The sequence below is a fragment of the Arachis hypogaea genome, chromosome 4 (genome assembly GCF_003086295.3).
Source record: "Arachis hypogaea cultivar Tifrunner chromosome 4, arahy.Tifrunner.gnm2.J5K5, whole genome shotgun sequence".
Classification (NCBI taxonomy): domain Eukaryota; kingdom Viridiplantae; phylum Streptophyta; class Magnoliopsida; order Fabales; family Fabaceae; genus Arachis; species Arachis hypogaea.
Genome location: NC_092039.1, coordinates 53,680,099 through 53,700,061, shown reverse-complemented (window position 1 = coordinate 53,700,061; position 19,963 = coordinate 53,680,099).

Genomic DNA, 19,963 nt, shown 5'->3' with positions numbered 1-19,963 from the left:
CAAAAAAAACCCCAAAATATACCTTTGCATAACCAATAATAAGAACACCTCCCTGCAATTCCTTGAGAAGACGACCCGAGGTTTAAATACTTCGGTTATCAATTCCAAAGGGGTTTGTTATTTGTGACAACCAAAACTTTTGTAAGAAAGGAATTCTTGTCGGTCTAGAAGCTATACTTACAATGGAAATTTATTTGTGAAAATTTTAGATCGTGCGAGAGTTCCGTTCTTCAGAACTATACTTGCAACGGAATTATTTTTTGTGAAATTTCTAGACCGACATTTATTCTTCATCAGTGTATACAGCACTTTGGTTGCATATGCAGACATCTTAACACACGTTCCCTATTAATAATTGTATATCATTTTGAAGCCCCGGATGTTAGCTTTCTAATGCCACTGGAGCCGCCTCATTTGGAGTTCTGTAGCTCAAGTTATGATCACTTGAGTACGAAGAGGTTAGGATTGACATCTCTACAAATCCTTCCCTTCTTCATGAATTTTCCACTTTTGCATGCTTTTCCTTCATCTTTCCAAGCCATCCTACCATCAATCACTTAAATACATCAAATTATCGAATGGAATAGAAGTGAAATTAAAATTAGCAATTTTAAGCATAAGATGCATGGTTTTCATCACTAAGCACAATTAGGAAAAATTCACAAAACTATGTTATTTCAATGAATAAATGCAAGAAAAGTTAATAAAATCCACCCAACTAAAGCAAATAAAAACCATAAAATGTAGATTTATCAGCCGGTTCATCATTGGGACGTAGTGGGTTGATAGGTTGTTTGATTCTGCAATCGAGAAGAGAATGAGTGTGATTGAGAATGGTGAATATATGTCAAAGAAAAAGGATTTTTTGCCCTATTTTTTTGAACTTGCAATGAGTGATGGTGATTCAGCATCTTGCATGACTTGGAACAGATTAAAGCAATCTTCATAATATGTTTTTCTAGTCCTACCTCTCTCTTTAGAATACCAAAGTTAAGTGTTCATTACGAGTTAACATTTAGTCTTTAGTCTTACTTTAGTAAAATGTTTTTGTTAAAAGTGTCACAAGTATCTCATTTTTTTAATAAATAAAAAAATGATGTGATCATCCTTGTCATTTTTAAAAATTCAAAGTACTTTTAAAAGTATTTGAAAAAAATTAAGTTGATGATGCACAAAATACATAATTTTTTATTATGTTTAGTGATGGTGTACAAGACACATTGATTTAAATCAAATGTCATATTTATTCCTATGTTGTATTCACTACAACACCACTACTAGCATTGTTTTTCACCATCACTGTCATTAATTTTTTAACCTTAGTCCAAATAACTATGAATTATCATCAAAATTTTTAATATAATAATCAAATCAATAATTTTTATATAAAAAAAATTGAAATAGAGATTCACACAGGAAACGAAAGGAAATTTGAACAAAATATACCCAGTGAGAAATAATAATAGGCACAAAAAAAGATAGGAATAGAAAGAAGGATGTGAGGGAGAATAGGCAGATCTAGAAGCGACGAAGACAAATCTATATGTAGGGAAACGCGACAGAGGCGTCGATGCCGGCGTGAGCCAAGAATAAAGAGAGGCGGGTGAAGGTATATTTGGAGGCGAGGTAATGGAGGTATCGGGATGAGCAACAAAGAAGAGAGGTGGGCCAAGACAAATCTGGAGGCGAGGCGACATGACGATAGTGATGGCAGAGGGCAATACAGTGGATGACGAGTGAAGAGGGCAACGGCAAATACAAATTTGGAGGGAGGGGGCATCGGCGCAAGCGAAGGAAGAAGAGAGGTGGGCAAAGACACGATGACAATAGCGACAACAACAACGTTGATAAGGAGACAAGGGGTGACGGTGAAGGGGGTGGCGATGCTGGTAGTCGCGATGCTGGCAGTGGCGACAGCGACAATGGTGGAAGGAGAAGACTGAAATAGGGAGGAGAGGGAGAATTATGAAGATTAGGGTATAAAATAAGATTGAATTTTTAAAAAATAATCAGAATAGAATTGAAAAAATTTGTGTCTCATAAATTGTGTCATAGTGTCATAGCTTAGTAGAAATACACTAAATATATGTTTTTAATGTACATCTATATATAACTATGTCTATTAAAATTTTGTTTCTCGTAAACAAACAACTGTCTCCGTGTCCGTGTCTCTAGTGAATAGACAGATACATTAATCAAACGGGACCTAACTTAGCAAAGTACATTAATCAAACACAAGAACTAAAATTCATGTCTAGACATTGTTATGACACCAACCCAAGTAATTAACTAAATGATTTTTTTTATACAGGATACAATGGTGGGTGGAACTGAAACCACATCAAGAACAATGTTATTGGTGATGGCAAGGCGAAAAAAGTACAAGCAGAATTGGATGCAGTAATAGGATTGGATAACACCATTGAATCAGAATCACAATTGTCCAAATTAAATTATGTAAAAGCTACAATAAAGGAAACACTTCGATTGCATCCTCCTCTACCCTTCTAAATATTGCGTTGTCCGAGTCAATCAACACCACACCATACCAAAAGGTGCAAAATGTCAATATTTCGTTACTCGTTAGCCATGCTAAGTTGAATATTTCATTAACAAATTCAATAAGTTTTGAATTATTGAGATATTTAGTCTTGAACAAATTTAAATTATCAAATTAATATATAATCTTTTAATTTATTAAATAAATTAATTCTAACATAAAATTTTGATAAAATAAAATAGATAAATTAATCTCTAGCAATTATTTTCAGATCATTATATATTAACAATTTTATGTGAAAACTAATTTATCTTACAAAATAAAAATTTAAAATTATAGAGCATGAGGCATAAGGCTTCGTGTATTCAGTATCTGTTATTAATTAGATCCCAACAAAAATTTTCCGCAAAAATATTCTAACAAAACTCAAGTATGACTGTAGTAGCTTCAGGTAGTTCCCAAACAGTATAGTATAGACTTTTAGTAGAAAACTCTCAAAAATATCGTTAATCTACTTCCTTTAAAAAAAATAATAAGGAAAAAAGTGGTATTTGAAATGTAATGGCGTTTGGAGGCGGATTCGTGGTGAAGAGTGTGGCGGAGGAAGAGAATCGGAGAGTGACTTTGGCAAATGAAAGCAAGGGCTTTTTAAGGACCAAAGACGAAAATCAAAAAATGCCCCTTCCCAAGACACCACAAAGCACAAAACTCGTACTATGATGCCATATTGCTGTGAAGGGCTTTGAAGGCAGGGCACCCCGTAGAGAACCTACGAGTATTTCAGAGCCACAATTAACATCACTGCTCTCCCCTATACGCCTTAGCCCTCATAATCCGTTGCACAAAAATAGAAACATAAACCCTACCGATGAACAAGATGCAGAAACGAAACCAAAACCCTAGCCGTCTCATCTGTGATTTTCTTTCTCTCAGTCTGCTTATAAATCGAATTAGGTGGGTGGTCAGAGAGGAAACGTAGCTTGGGCCTCTTCTCTAGGCTTGGCCCAAAGCTATAATTTTCTAACTTCAGTTAATTGTTCACTGTTGGGCTAAGTGGTTGGATGACGCTTAAAGGGATCACACAATTTGTGTCTATCTAAACAATCAGACCGGGTAAAGTCCAAAAATAATAAAATAGACCGGGTTCAGAATGCTTTCTATAATAATTCTATTGCATTAGTCACCAAAAATATTTTTGAATTATTCAAACTACTGACAATAATGACCTCTATTTTTATTATCGACAAAAATAATATTTAATAATTTAAGAACTTTCACAAAATACCCATCCATCGAAAAAGACATTCCGTTAACGAAAAAACATACGTGGGGCTCTCTTTCTTAATTCTTCTTCTTCAAAGTTGGAAGGTGAGCGCCACAACCAGAACCAAAAGGCAAACACCGCCGGATTTGGAAGGCAAGCGCCGCCGGGTCTAGAAGGCGAGCTTCATGGTTAGGAGTTGGCTCCGTCCCTATTCTTCTTCCTCCATCATTCATCACAACAACAACTTCTGCCTTCTCCATTATTTCGCTCACTATCGTTGACTTAGCTCTTCACCATCCATTTTTTATTTTGTTTCTATTGTTAAATCTGTTTTTGATATCAGAGTGAGTTATTATTGGTATTGTTATTTTTTTGTTGTTATTATTGTTAATCGACTGCGAGAGTGGGACTAACTTTTAGAGAGATGACAATGGGATTTGGTGGCGGCAAGATGGATGAAGGTTGTAATTTGAGTTTCAGATTGGGGTGAGATTCATGGTGTTACGGCAAGTATGAGAAGATGGCGACCATGTGATGGCGGCAAAGGTGAGGAAGGAGTGGTGGGCTTGAGGGATTTGAAGGAGTGGTGTCGAGTGGTGGTAGTGATAGAGATGGAAGAGAGAGAGAGTCTCTGTTTGCCACATCAGACATTTTTGTTAACGAAATATGCCTCTCTTGACGGATGGGTATTTTGTGTATGTTTTTAAATTATTAAAGGTTATTTTTGTTGATAATAAAAGTAGTTGTCATTATTGTCAGCGTCTGAATAATTCGGGAGCATTTTCGGTGGTTAACCCTAATTCAATTAAATGGAATGAATAACGACCAAATCATCAAAGTGGTCCTTGTGATTGATGCCATGTACCAAAATCGTCTCTAGGATTCTAATTGCATCAATTATGTTCCTGAGATTAAAAAAATTGCATCATATTAGTCTCTAATCCATTTTTCGTTAATGACGCGCTAACGTTGCTTGATGACATTAACCTTTAGTGACATGTGTCACCTCAGAATTTGGTCACGTGTAACCGTATGATGATGTGTTGGTCAGCGACACGTGGCATGCTAATGTGGATGGTTATGCCACGTGTCACAGTACTATTTTCCCATATGTTGGATTATGCCACGTGTCAATGTTATTTGTCCATGTGTCATCTACTATGTCATCATTACATATGCACCAAATTAGTCACTTACTTTACATCAAATGATTCATTTTAGTCCCTGAAAATGAATGCTGTGTACCAAAGTAGTCCCTTCATCATTTTTTCCTTATTTTTTTGTAAATTTAAAATTCTTAATATTTTTTATATGCTAATTTTAATTGTATATTTTATTATACAATTTTTATAATAAATTTTTAATTAATAATTTTAACTTGTATCATTAGAACACATGTTAACTAAATCCAAAATTTTAATATTATCTCTTGTGTTCATTTGTATCTATTTTAATATTGTTCAAGCCATGATCACAATAACTACTTATATTAATTAATAGTGTAATATATGAAAATGCCACCTAACTAAGTTATAGATAAAATGAATTATTATAATCGACAGTATAAATCTATCTTATTAATTTAGTGAGAAGTCAATTATATGAAAAATTGGACATTCTTAAAAAGGATGGGAATAATGAATTTATATTAGTTAACAAGCGTCTTATCAAGTATTCATAAAATATTTATTAAGGTAATAAATATTAAAAAATTTATATGAAGAAATATTATTATACTCTTAACTTACACTCTTTACTAAATTAATATCAATATCTCATATAATTTTTTTAATAAAATATTGTAGAAAAAAATTTGTATAATTAAAACTAAAATTTTAAAAATATTTTATAAAAGCACTTGTATTTAAATAACTTGTGAAAAGATAAAATTAAAATTAATGTATTTAAAGGTATTAAAATTTTTGAATTTATAAAAAAAAGAGAAACAACTAATGAAGGGATTAATTTGGTGCACGATATTCAATTTCAGGGACTGAAATGAGTCATTTAATGCACGTGTCATGCAAGTGGTAAGATTAAAATTAGTATAATTATAACAAGCATCACTTGTTAATAATTAAAAGAATAAATGGTCAGTAATTATTTTTAAAATAGACATTAAATTTAGTTTTATGGTACTAATTTATTTGAACTGTTAATAAAATTTTATAATTTTTAGATTTATATCTACTTAATTTATGTGTTTTATTTTATTCTAATTTAACAAAAAATTGAGACGTCCATTTTTGATTATTTATTTAGATAATATAGCTAAATGAGTTATATCAATTATAATTAATTATCGATAATTGATATCAATTAATTTATTGTATTAATTTATAAGATAAATAACATATAATAAATGTTGTGAAATTAATTATAATACATTAATAATTAATAAATAAAAAACTAAAAGAGACTTTTTTTATTACTTTTTAATGGCTATACATTTTTATAATTTTATTTTTCCTTTATCTCTTCCCTTCACATTTATTTCTTTTAATTTATTAAACTAAATCAATTTATACTAATTATTTATATTAACTAATTAAGTATTTTTTAATGAGTTATTATAAATGTGCCTTTAGACCCTAGGTTAAAATTATTATAAAAAATATTTTATAAAAGTTGTTGAAAAATAAATATTTTTAAAATGTATCCTTAAGACACAAATTAACTAAATTATTTTTCAATTTAATGTGTTTAATTTATTCAATTGTATTAATTATGACTAATCAATTATGTAATTTGATATTATTAGGATAAATATTTCATCATTTAATATTTTATTTGATTCATTAAATTACATTAATCATAACTTTAAATATTTAATTTAATTAGAGTAAACATCAAATTATTTTAAGTTTTATTTGATTCATTAAACCAAATTAATTATAACTAATTTATTATTTAATTTGATCAAGATAAATATTAAATTATTTAATAAATAATATATAAAACAATGAAATAAATAAACTCAATTAATTCAATTTATTATCTTATTATTTTATATATCCCTTTTCTTTCTCTCTATTTTGTACTTCAGGTAAAATATTTATAATTTTTTATTTTTGTTTTTTATCTTAATTTTGCTAATATTTTTCTATGATTTTGTTTTATATTAATTCTTTTTTTATTTATTTTGATTAATAATTTTTAAGGATATTATTATTTTATTTAAAGATAATTTAAATATTTTATAATATTTTTATAAAAGTTGATTAATGGTTTTTTTTAAAATATTGTTTTTGAATTTTTTTTAATAAGATCGTATTTTAATTTTTTTCTTTCATCCTTTGTATTAATTAATTATATTAATCTTCTATTGGCATACATTTTTTATCTACTCCTCACATTATCTTTTTTTTCTTCTTTTACTTTTTTTAATTGCTCATTTTACTTTATTTTTAATTGTTTATTTTACTTTTACTCCTCATATATAAATTTATTATAATTCATCAAGGTTCTTTTTGAATTTAAGTGATTTTTTAGGTTATGTTTTACCATTGATGTTTTTATTTTGTTTAGTGTATTTTTTTTAGTTTGTGTTTAATATAATAATTTGTAAATATCTATTCTATTATATAAAAATTAAATTTATGCACTTAATGATAAAACTGTTTTGGCATGTTTATGACGGTGTTTTTTGATTTATTTCTTTTAACTCATTAAATTTAATTAATTATATCAACTAATTGACTTGGTTAATTATTTAAATATCATACCATTTATTATAATTTCTATCAATCAATTAATTGTAATTCAAATTGAATGATTATTTTGTTACGAAATTATTTTTTCCTAATATATTTATGGGCAATACATATATTAATTATAATCGCAAATTAAGCTTTTTTACATTAAATGACTTATATAATGGTCATCTCATTTATTATCATAAACGCTGAATTAAATAAGTCATTATTACTTTTGATTTATAGTTAAATGAGAATAAAACTAAAGATACTATTTTAGTTGGCCTTTCGGGTTTAATGGGTGTCACACTCAAATATAAATAGTGACTTCCAGATTTTAGTTTCTAACACATCAAACCCACCTCCATAACCCTTTATTCATAAAAGGAATTGTGATTCAACTCTATCAGGGATACAGAAGATTTTCAAAGAACAAGGAAATTGTGTGAATTTACATGAATTCTAAATGTTCGAACTTACGATGTTATTTTAGTTGGTTGTCGTTACGAGAATGCCTCTAATCTATACATGTCTAAGGACTAGAATAGATAAAATATTATTTAAGTAATTTATTTCTAATATTAGTATTTGATTACATTAGTTTTAGGGAAATTTAAATTGTTAACTCAATTTATATATTACGACTATTCTTTTTTAATATATTATTTTTATATTTTTTAATATAATTTTTTTTCTGATTTTTAAGTTTATTTTTTTCTTAGATATATGTATCACTTTTTTTTCATTTTATATTTCAAATTAGCAATGTAATTATTAAGAAAAATGTATTTAAAAAAAAGAGAAATATTAAAATAAACATCACTATTTAAAAAAATGAAAGATACGTGAAAAAAAGGAAAATGAAAAATTAAAATATTACTATTAAAAAAACTGTTAATATGCGTATGAATGAGGCTGGAATTCAGGAATAAAAAATGATCATATATATATATATAACAAAATAATTATAACAAAAAATAATTAATATATGTGAAATATTTTTCATAACCAGTAATATAGAATTTAACAAATATAATTCATATAATTTTTTATTTAAAAACTACCGTAATATATATATATATAATTATTTAACAAAATTAATATTTAAGGTTATGGAAAGTCTCATCCAAATTTGATAAGAATAAGACGACTTATATAGAAATGGTTCTCATGGATAATAAAGTAAGTTGATCATTTTTCATGATTCTTTCAAGTGATACTAGGTCCATTTTATAAATATTTTTTGTTCATATTTTAAGTTTATTTGATAAGTAAACCCTTGCACGAATCAAAGACAGTGCAATTTTATAGATTTATAAGTGCTAATAGCCTTTATATTTAATTTGTTTTATAGTATGATAATAGCCAATATATTTGTTGGTGGCACTACAAGAAAAAGCAATATTTGTAACAAAAAAGTTGTTACAAAAAATCAAAATTTTGAAACAAAAAGATTTTGTAACAAAAAAAGGGGCCGTTGCAGTATGTCCCGTTACAAAAAGTTTTTACAACAAAAAATGGAATTTTTACAACAAAAAATGGAACTGTTACAATTTAAAGTAATATTTTTGTAACAATTTTCTGATGCAAAAAACTAAAAGTTGTTACAAAAGTGATAACAAATTTTGATCTTCAAAATATTTTTTGTGACAATATATTTTTTTCTATCATAAAATTTTGTTACAAAATATAACTTGATTTTGTAACATTTTTTTCTTTAGTTACAAAATACTATTTATTTTGTAATAATTTTTTTAATACAAATTATACACATAATTTGCCAAATTATATTTTTTAATTAATTAATATATTAACTAATTTACTCAACAAGTCAACATTTATATAATATATAATAACATAAATAGTTCAAATATCTTTTATTTAACTAAGATTGTTTTATAAATATTCAACATATAAATTTTAAAGTACAAACTAACAAGACACATTGAAGAACCCTAATGTAGATACATAGGACAAAACAAAAAGCAAGGAATTATAAATCTCCAAAATGTAATAAGTGCCATACAAGTGCCACACACCATCATGTTCATACAAGTTCCATCATGTATGAACAAGGAATTACAAACTCCATCATATTCATACAGCTCCTTTCTCATGGAGAAACTTCAAATAAGTACCACACAAGTGCCACACACCTGAAAAATTCACCAACCAAAAAACACTAGCTTAAATTCAAATCAAATCAATAATATTTTAAAGTACAACCCTACTTATCAAAATTTTTAAAAATTCACAGAGTGTTTCTTATGTTCCAAACTCTAGTGAGGATGCTCTATGGGTCACATTCTTACATCAGATTTGGTTCCAACTCAATCAGGTTAATATGAAACTTTATAGGAATTTCACAAGTTGCTACTACAATAGGGTGCCACAATAAAAAGTCCAGAAAGTGCAATCACTTAGTAAATTCATATAAAAATTATCATATAACTAAAAGTTTATGGTGAACTGCTAGGGTTTTTAACTTTATACTACAATTAAAACAAGAATGTACAAATTTATTAATTTTTACATAATTTTTGCCCAAAAAATTTATTTCAAAAATTATACAATTTTATCTATTGAACCAAATGACTTAAAACTTCACAGGGAACAACTAGGCTCATAAATCAAACTACTCAAATTGGTTCCAAGTGAAAAGCAATTGCGATTTGTTATGATCACACAACATTTTCTACCACATGCATCCATCTAAACAAAACAAGACAAATTTACATACAAAGTAATACGCTATTGCATGCTGCCTCCAAATACCTCACTCGTTTATCAAAATTCAATAATCGAATGCTCCTCCTATGGTACTCATTTAAAGATATTGTTGAACAAAGTCCAATTGCCAAAACTAAATAATTCCAAATTCCAATAAATAATTTTTGCAGATGTTGCTTAGAGAACATATATACATAGACACACGGATTAAAGTATTCTATGAGAGACATATACATGATGAAAATTTCTTGTTGTGGATATGCAAATATGGGTATGGCTGCATAAGAAAAGAGAATAAAGAAATTAGAGATGCAACTAACAATAGAAAGTAGAACTCGATAAGAAACACAAATATCCCCCTTATGGTCAATTTCTTAATATAAAGTAGAACTCAATAAGCAACTACAATCTCAACATCTGGATCCTTTTCTTTTCGTTCCTTAATAAAAATATAGATAACAAACAAATAGATGCAGAAAATTTTGCTTATTCCTTCAATACTGCATATGAAATTCATGAGTTCTAAAATTGGTTCCAAGTGAAAAGCAATTGCGATTGAGAGTTATATACACTTAGAAAGTTGACTGCCCTTTTTTAACAGATCTTGAAAACTTATTAAGGGTCACATTCTAAAGTTCATAAGCCACTCACCTCAATTCCACTACCACATATATCCATCTAAACAAAACAAGACAAATTTGCATACCTCTATAAAGCAAGTTATGTTAATTAATGTCTGAAAATTTTTTGGTTATGACAACAGAGCTCCTAAGCAATCTTAGCTGCTCCTCAACTCCCTTGAGCTTGCCCTTCCCTCCTATCCGAAGCTCCTGACGAAAATCAATGACAACAATATTCCCAAAAAATAAAGGAAATCAAAATCAGAGGGGAGAACGCCCTTACCGGTAGTGAATCTCGGCGAGGCAGCACTGTTTTCCGGTGATAGGGACTTAGTGACGCAACCCCTAACAGCGACGACGACGGTGACTCCAAGAACGACGACTGGACGCAGCAAGGTGAACAACGCCTCCTCCTTTTTCCTCTCTCTTCCAATCTCCACGCGTCTGTCTCTCCTGTGCGTCCTCAGCGTCGTCCGTGATGGGAGATGCGACGGCGGTGGAAGCTGGCAACGACCCGCTCGCGATGAAGACGACGACGGCGGTGGCTTCCCTCGGCGACAGTAGAACACAAATTGACGGCGGCGATGGAGGCACAACGGCATTCTTTCCTCGCGGAGCTCTTCCTCTCGCTCAACGTCTCCTCCTTTCTTGACGGCGACACGATGGCGCGGCGACAGTGATGCCCACCGGTGCCGTCCTCCCTCTTCACCCTCTCCTTCTCTTGCTCTCTGATTCCATCTTTCCCCTTTCTTTTCCTTTCTTTCCTTCTCCGTTCTTCCCTTTCTCTTGCTGTGTGTGTGTTATTGTGTTGTGTGTGTGCATTTGGGGAAAGGTGGTGTGGCGGCTGGAAGGGTTTAGGGTTAAGGTGAGTGAGTGAGTGAGTGAGTGAGTGAGTGAGTGGATGTGGATAAGGTTAGGATAAAATTAGAGTTAGAATTTTTAATTTGAGAATTAGGGATTGTTTTTGAAAAAATATAAAATTAAAAATTTTTGGATAAATTAAAATTTGGTAATTTTAATTAAATAATTAATTTTATCACTTTGATTTAATTACTTTTTGATAAATAATTTTGTGAAAATAAAATCATGAATAACTATAATAAATCAAAAATAATTCATTATTTATTTTTTAACATTTAGAGATTTTACAAGCTTAATAATGAGTGTTGGGTTATGATGAGTTTATGATTTTAGTAGAGAGAAAGAAAAAATTAAAACTCTATATTTTGTTTTTAAAGAAGTTTTTAAATTTTATTTAAATGTAAAAAATATGTTAAATTTTAGAATGGCAATAAAATAAAAAATAATATTTGTTATAAATTTTTTTTAAATAAGAGAAGGAAGGTGACCACCAATGAGTTATAATTCAAATGGTATAATCTTCCCATACTCATCTAAGAGATCGCATGTTCGAGTCTTTCTATCTTTGGTATAAAAAAGAGAGAGAGAGAAGGAGTTGGGTGACCCAACGAACAGTAAAATGAAGAGTGAAAGTGAGGATTACAATTAGTAAAAATTATATATTAGTTTTATAAAAAAATATAAAATAATATATACCATTTTTAAAAATTAATCATTTAATCTTGAATTTTTTATAAAAAATAATTAATTAATACAACTAATATTTTAAAAAATTAAAATTTTAAAACAAAATAAAAATATCTTAAAGATTTAAATATTTTAAAATAAATTTTTTTAGTTACAAAAATTCTTGTATCTTTAATAGAAAATAAGAGTAATATAGTAATTATAAATTATTTTTAATTTAATAATAATTATATAAAGATATTATTTAACTATAAATTCTTAAATTATTTTTAAATAAATATCCTAATTTTAAGAATTAGAGTAATTAAATTAATTATTCTTGAAATACTATTTTATTATTAATATATAATTATTTTTAAATAAATACTAATTAAAATAAAATTGGAGATAATTAAATTAATTTTTTATTCATAAAATTTAAAGTATTAAATTTAAAAATCTCAAATATTTAAATTAAATTATATAAAATTTTTATATTTTTTAATTACTAAAACTTTAAATTATAAATAAGAAAAAACTCGTTTAATATATAAATCTCTAAAAATTCATTTAAATAAATATAATAAATTATAAATAAATTATTATTTAATTTTTAAAGTAATTTTAAACTTAAAGTATAATTAAATTGACTTAAATATTTTTAGTAAAATAAATTTTTGAATATAAAATCTTAAGTAAATATAATAAATCATAAATAACTCATTATGTTAATTTTCAAAATTTGAAGTCTTACATTTAATATGTTGAAATAAAATTTTTTATTAGTTACAAAAAATCTTTAAATTTTGTGACAAATAAATAATTTGTTACAAAAATATTGTATTTTGTGACAAATTAATTTTTTGTTACAAAATATTTAGAGCTTTTGAAACAAATAGATATTTTGTTACAAAATGTTTTGAACGTTTGCAACAATATAATCTTTTGTTACAAAACATTATAATATTTTGCAACAAAACAACAATTCAATATGAAAGCCAACATAATTTGTAACAAAAGAAATCACGTTGTTACAAAATATTCAAATGTTTTAAATCATAATTTGTAATAATTTTAAATTTGATACAAATTTTTTGTTACAAATATTTCATTTTCTTGTAGTATGAATTTAACTATTACTATATTATTTATATCACATTTAGTATATATGTCTGATTTATTGAAGATACTAGATTATTAAAACTGATTAATAACTATTTTAGAGTTAATCCAATTAACACTAGATTAAAAAAACAAACAATACATAACATGTTACTTTTTTAATAATCAAATTATTATAATTCAAAATAATTTTAAAAAATAATTTAAAATTATAATTTCAATCACATCTTATCACGTGCATGGCACAGGTAATTACCATTGTGAATTATTATAATCGACAATATAAATTTATCTTATTAATTTAGTGAGAAGTCAATTATATGAAAAATTGGACATTTCTTAAAAAGGATGGGAATAATGAATTTATATTAGTTAACAAGTGTTTTATCAAGTATTCTTAAAATATTTATTAAAGTATTAAATATTAAAAAATATATATGAAGAAATATTATTATGCTCTTAACTTACACTTTTTACTAAATTAATATCAATATCTCATATAATTTTTTAATAAAATATTGTAGAAAAGAAATTTGTATAATTAAAACTAAAATTTTAAAATTATTTTATAAAAGCACTTGTATCTAAATAACTTGTAAAAAGATAAAATTAAAATTAATGTATTTAAAGATATTAAAAATTTTGAATTTATATAAAAAAGAGAAACAACTGATGAAGGGATTAATTTGGTGCACGATATTCAATTTCAGGGACTAAAATGAGTCATTTAATGCAAAGTGCCACCAATTTAGTGCATATGTAACGATGACATAGTGAATGACACGTGAAAATAAAGTGTGGGATCCCGGATTAGAAAAAGAGGATCAACATTGGGAGCCCCAAGCTTGTGAAGAACTCCATCAACACTTGGCTCAATCCATAAGAAATCTTGGGGCACAATGGAGAACCAAGCAATGGTGGGAATTCCAAGATGAGTACAAGCACAAGCCACCTTGATGAGGAGCTCCCCATGAGTCCAACTTAAGGACAATAAACAAAAGTGCTAGGTGGGAGACAACCCACCATGGTAACTTCTTTTCATTTTCTCTTTTTGTAAATATTGGTAAAATTAGTTTAATTTCATGTTTTGTTTAGTTAGTTGAGTATATTTGGTAGTTTAGTATGTTAAATAAGGTTTTATGTTGTTTTGGTAGTTGTTTGGAGGTTTGGAATGCTTCGATTGGTGCAAAAACATAGCAAAAAAAAATTTGAAAAACAAAGCACCATCCACACGTATGCGCACCGCGCGCATACGCGTACATCAAGCGTTTTTGACCATCCACGCGCATGCGTACATGGCGCGTACGCGTGGATTGAGAAGTTCCACATTCCATACATTTTCCAGAGAGTTGTGCCTACGCCGCACCAACATTGTGCCTTTGGCATAACCCCACTCGTGCGCACGCGTACATGTTGCGTACGCACCACTCTCGAAATAAGCCATCGGTGCGTGCGCGCCATGTGCGCGTACGCGTGGATGCCTTTCCTTCAATCCACTCCTTTTCTTCTCCTCTTTCCATTTCATTCCTCCTCCTTTCTTCTTTCCCTCTCCTACCCTTCATCCAACACTTCCAAACACCATGGATAACCATTTATTTTAGTTAGTTAATTAGTTAGTTAGTTAGTTTGTTAGATAGCTTTAGTTTAGTTTTCATTTTATTTTCTCCATTTTCATTATAAGTGTTGGCTTATTAATCTTGTTTACTACACATTGTTGCCTCTTATTGCGTAAATACTATTTTAGGATGAATGTTTTTAGATAATCTTTGTTGGATTCTATGATTGAGGTTATATTTTGCTACTTGGTTTTGAGTTTTTCATGCTTACCTTTTGAAAATACCAAGTGATGAGAATTGCCTTCGAGTTTGTAACTCTTCTTGAATTGCATGATTTGGCCACCATGTAATTTGAATCCTTTTCCTTGATTAGGCAACCTCTTAATAGATGATGTTGTGTATTTACCTTAATGCATTGTATTTTATGATCATATGCATCCATATACTTTAGCTTGAATGATTTCATGCTTTTTTAATGCTTGTTTTACCTTAAAAGTTCACTTAAAGCATCTTAAGCACACTAGGATAAGTGAAGTGCATGCTTCTTTTGTGACATCGCCCTTTTATGCTAATGTGTGTTCTAAATCGTGCAATTTAGAATTCACACACATATTTGTCATTAATGTCACACTAATTCACTCACTCAATTCTAGTAATTTACCTCATTCCAATAATGTATGCTTCCTTGCTTTTATATCCTCTCATCTTATGGTGTTATATTTTTGTTTTTCATGACGAATGCACCACAAGCGATAATGGAAGCAAGACTAAGAACACGCAGTAATCCGGAGAGTCGCCGTACCCCCTTGCTCATCTTTGAGTGCACCGAGGACGGTGCAAAATTTTAAGTGTGGGGAGGTCATCCAACCGGTCGGCAATTTTGGGTGACAAATTTCTATTCCCAACACTTTTGCATTTCGTTCTAGGATTTTATGGTTTTTACTTGCATTTTCTTATTTTTGCATATGTATACACAATAAGCTTAGTCAAAATAATGAAATTTTTCAAGATTTCTATCTATAGGGCACCAATTGATTTGAGTGGAAACTTTTCATAAAACTTGCTTGAATTATATATATTGTGGAGCGTGTTATGAGCTAAGAACACAAGCAAGTGAGATTTGAGCCTAATGGTGTGGTTACATCTTACAATCACCTATTTTTCCTTCTTGTGTGCATTATTCTCTTTCTATGATTGTAATCTTTGATTTGTTTGATTCTTTATATCCATTATTTTGTGTATACATGCATTTATATGATTGAGGCCATCATTTCATTAGCTCACTCGCCCATATAGCCTACCTTTTATCTTCCTTTGTTAGCCAAATTTGAGCCTACGATTAACCCACTTGTTCTTAAAGTTAGCACATTACAAGCCTAAAGCAGAAAATAATAATTGTCCTTATTTGGATCTTTGATTAGCTTAGGCTAGTGTGTGTAAGTATCATTCAAGTGTGGGAACCTTGGGACATTAGGTGAATAAAAGGGTAGTTTTGTATTGTCTCTGTTGTTAGGAGAGACAATCAAACTCGTGAATCAGGAGCCCAAGAGATACACACTCAAGCTGTTGCAGGTAGAACGGAAGTGGTTGTCAGGCACGCGTTCATAAGTTGATAATGGTGACGAGTGTCACGGATCATCACATTCATCACATTGAAGTACGAGTGAATATCTTAGAACAGAAGCAAGCGCGATTGAATAGAAAACAATAGTAATTGCATTAATTCATCGAGACACAGCAGAGCTCCTCACCCCCCAACCATGGGGTTTAGAGACTCATGCCGTCAAAGGTACAATAAGGAATGTAAAAATGTCATAAGTTAAAAAATGAATCTCTAAAAGTAGTTTTTATACTATACTAGTAACCTAGGTTTACAGAGAATGAGTAACTAGATGTAGAGAGTGCAGAAATCCACTTCCGGGGCACACTTGGTGAGTGTTTGGGCTGAGCTTCCTAGCTTTCACGTGCTTGTGCTACTCCTGGAGTTAAACGCCAGTTTGGGTGCCAGTTTTGGAGTTTTACTCCAGCTTTAGTGCTAGTTCTGGCGTTTTACCCCAGAAAAGGGTGTCTAGGTGGCGTTTGGACGCCAGTTTGAGCCATCAAATCTCGAGCAAAGTATGGACTATTATACATTTCTGGAAAGCCCAGGAAGTCCACTTTCCAGCGCAATTGAGAGCGAGCCAATTGGGCTTCTGTAGCTCCAAAAAATCTACTTCGAGTGTAGGGAGGTCAGAATCCAACAGCATCAGTAGTCCTTTTTTCAGCCTCTGAATAAGATTTTTGCTCAGGTCCCTCAATTTCAGCCAGAAAATACCCGAAATCATAGAAAAACACACAAACTCATAGTAAAGTCCAGAAATGTGATTTTTGCATAAAAACTAATAATAATATACTAAAAAGTAACTAAAACCTATTAAAAGCTACCTAGAAACAATGCCAAAAAGCGTATAAATTATCCGCTCATCATAACACTAAACTTAAATTGTTGCTTGTCCCCAAGCAACTGAAAATAAAATAGAATAAAAAGAAGAAAATATACAATAAATTCCAAAATAAGAATGAAGCTTAGCTCCAATTAGATGAGCGGGACTAGTAGCTTTTTGCTTCTGAATAGTTTTGGCATCTCACTTTATCCTGTGAAGTTCAGAATGATTGGCATCTATAGGAACTCCGAATTAAGATAGTGTTATTAATTCTCCTAGTTCAGTATGTTGATTCTTGAACATAGTTACTTTATGAGTCTTGGCCATGACCCTAAGCATCTTATTTTCCAGTATTACCACCGGATACATAAATGCCACAGACACATAACTGGGTGAACCTTTTCAGATTGTGACTCAACTTTGCTAAAGTCCCCAGTTAGAGGTGTCCAGAGTTCTTAAGCACACTCTTTTTGCTTTGGATCATGACTTTAACCACTCAGTCTCAAGCTTTTCACTTGGACCTTCATGACACAAGCACATGGTTAGGGACAGCTTGATTTAGCTGCTTAGGCCAGGATTTTATTCCTTTGGGCCCTCCTATCCATTAATGCTCAAAGCCTTGGATCCTTTTTACCCTTGCCTTTTAGTTTAAATGGCTATTGGCTTTTTCTACTTGCTTTTTCTTTTTCTTTCTTTTTCTTTTTCACCATTTTTTTCTTTTTTTCACAAGCTTTGTTTTTCACTGCTTTTTCTTGCTTCAAGAATCAATTTTATGATTTTTCAGATTATCAATAACATTTCTCTTTTTTCATTATTCTTTCAAGAGCCAACAATTTTAACATTCATAAACTTCACTATAAAAAATATGCACTGTTCAAGTATTCATTCAGAAAGCAAAAAGTATTGTCACCACATTAAAATAATTAAACTAATTTTCAAGATAAATTTCAAAATTATGCACTTCTTGTTCTTTCGTAATTAAAAGCATTTTTCATTTAAGAAAGGTGAAGGATTCATGGAATTTTTCATAGCTTTAAGACATAGATACTAGACACTAATGATCATGTAATAAAGACACAAACATAGACAAGACATAAAGCATAAAAATCGAAAAATAGAAAATAGAATAAACAAGGAGATTAAAGAACGGGTACACCTTAGTGATGGTGGCTAGTTCTTCCTCTTGAAGATCCTTTGGAGTGTTTGAGCTCCTCTATGACTCGGAGTTGGAAGCAGCTGCTTTTCCTTACCTCTTCCTAGAGGTTTCTCCAGCCTTAGGTGTTATTAATGGTTATGGAAAACAAAAAGCTGAGCTTTTCCACACCAAACTTAAAAGCTTTGCTCGTTCTCGAGCAAAAGAAGAAAGAAAGGATTAGAGGAAGAAGAGATGGAGGAGATGGAGTTGTGTGAGTGGGTGGGTTTTATGGAAAATAGTGGATGGATGTGAGTGGTGAAGAGATAATGGAAAATATGGTAGGATTTGATAGGTGTTTGGGGAAGGGTGTTATGGAAGGGTGTGAAGAGGAGATAGAGAGTTGGGGTAGGTGTGGATCCTGTGGGACCCACAGATCTTGAGGTGTCAAGGAATTCTCATCCTTGAACCTTTCTGGCATCTAAACGCCCTCTGGGTGCCTTATCTGGCGTTAAACACCAGTCTGCTACCCATTTCTGGCGTTAAACGCTAGTCTGCCTGCCAGTTCTGGTATTTAACGCCTAGAATGCTGCCAGAATGGGCGTTAAATGCCCATTCTACTATCCTTACTGGCGTTTAAATGCCAGTAGGCCTGTCCTCCTGGGTGTGCTATTGTTGATGCTGTTTTTGATTCCGCTTTAATTATGTAGTTGTTTTTGTGACTCCACATGATCATCAACCTAAAGAAAACATAGACATAGATAAATAAAATTGGGTTGCCTCCCAATAAGCTCTTCTTTAATGTCAATAGCTTAACAGGACTGAGCTTTAATATAGTCTTAGTCTTGAGCATTCTTGATCAACATTGCCTTTAAGATAATACTTGATTCTCTGTCCATTGGCAATGAACTTTTGTCAGAGTCAATATCCTGAAGCTCTACATATCCATATGGTGACATACTTGTAATCACATATGGTCCCTTCCACCGGGATTTCAATTTCCTAGGAAACAATCTAAGCCTAGAGTTAAACAGCAGAACCTTCTGTCCTGGCTTAAAGACTCTAGATGACAGCTTCTTGTCATGCCACCTTTTTGCTTTCTCTTTGTAAATTTTTGCATTTTGAAAGCATTGAGTCTGAACTCCTCTAGCTCATTCAACTGGAGTAATCTTTTCTCGCCAGCTACCTTAGCATCAAGGTTTAGGAACCTGGTTGCCCAGTAGGCCTTGTGTTCCAATTCCACTGGTAAATGGTAGGCCTTGCCATACACAAGCTGGTATGGAGAGGTCCCTATAGGAGTCTTGAATGCTGTTCTGTATTCCCACAAAGCATCATACAAGCTTTTTGCCCAATCCCTTCTACGGGCACTTACAGTCCATTCCAAGATTTGTTTT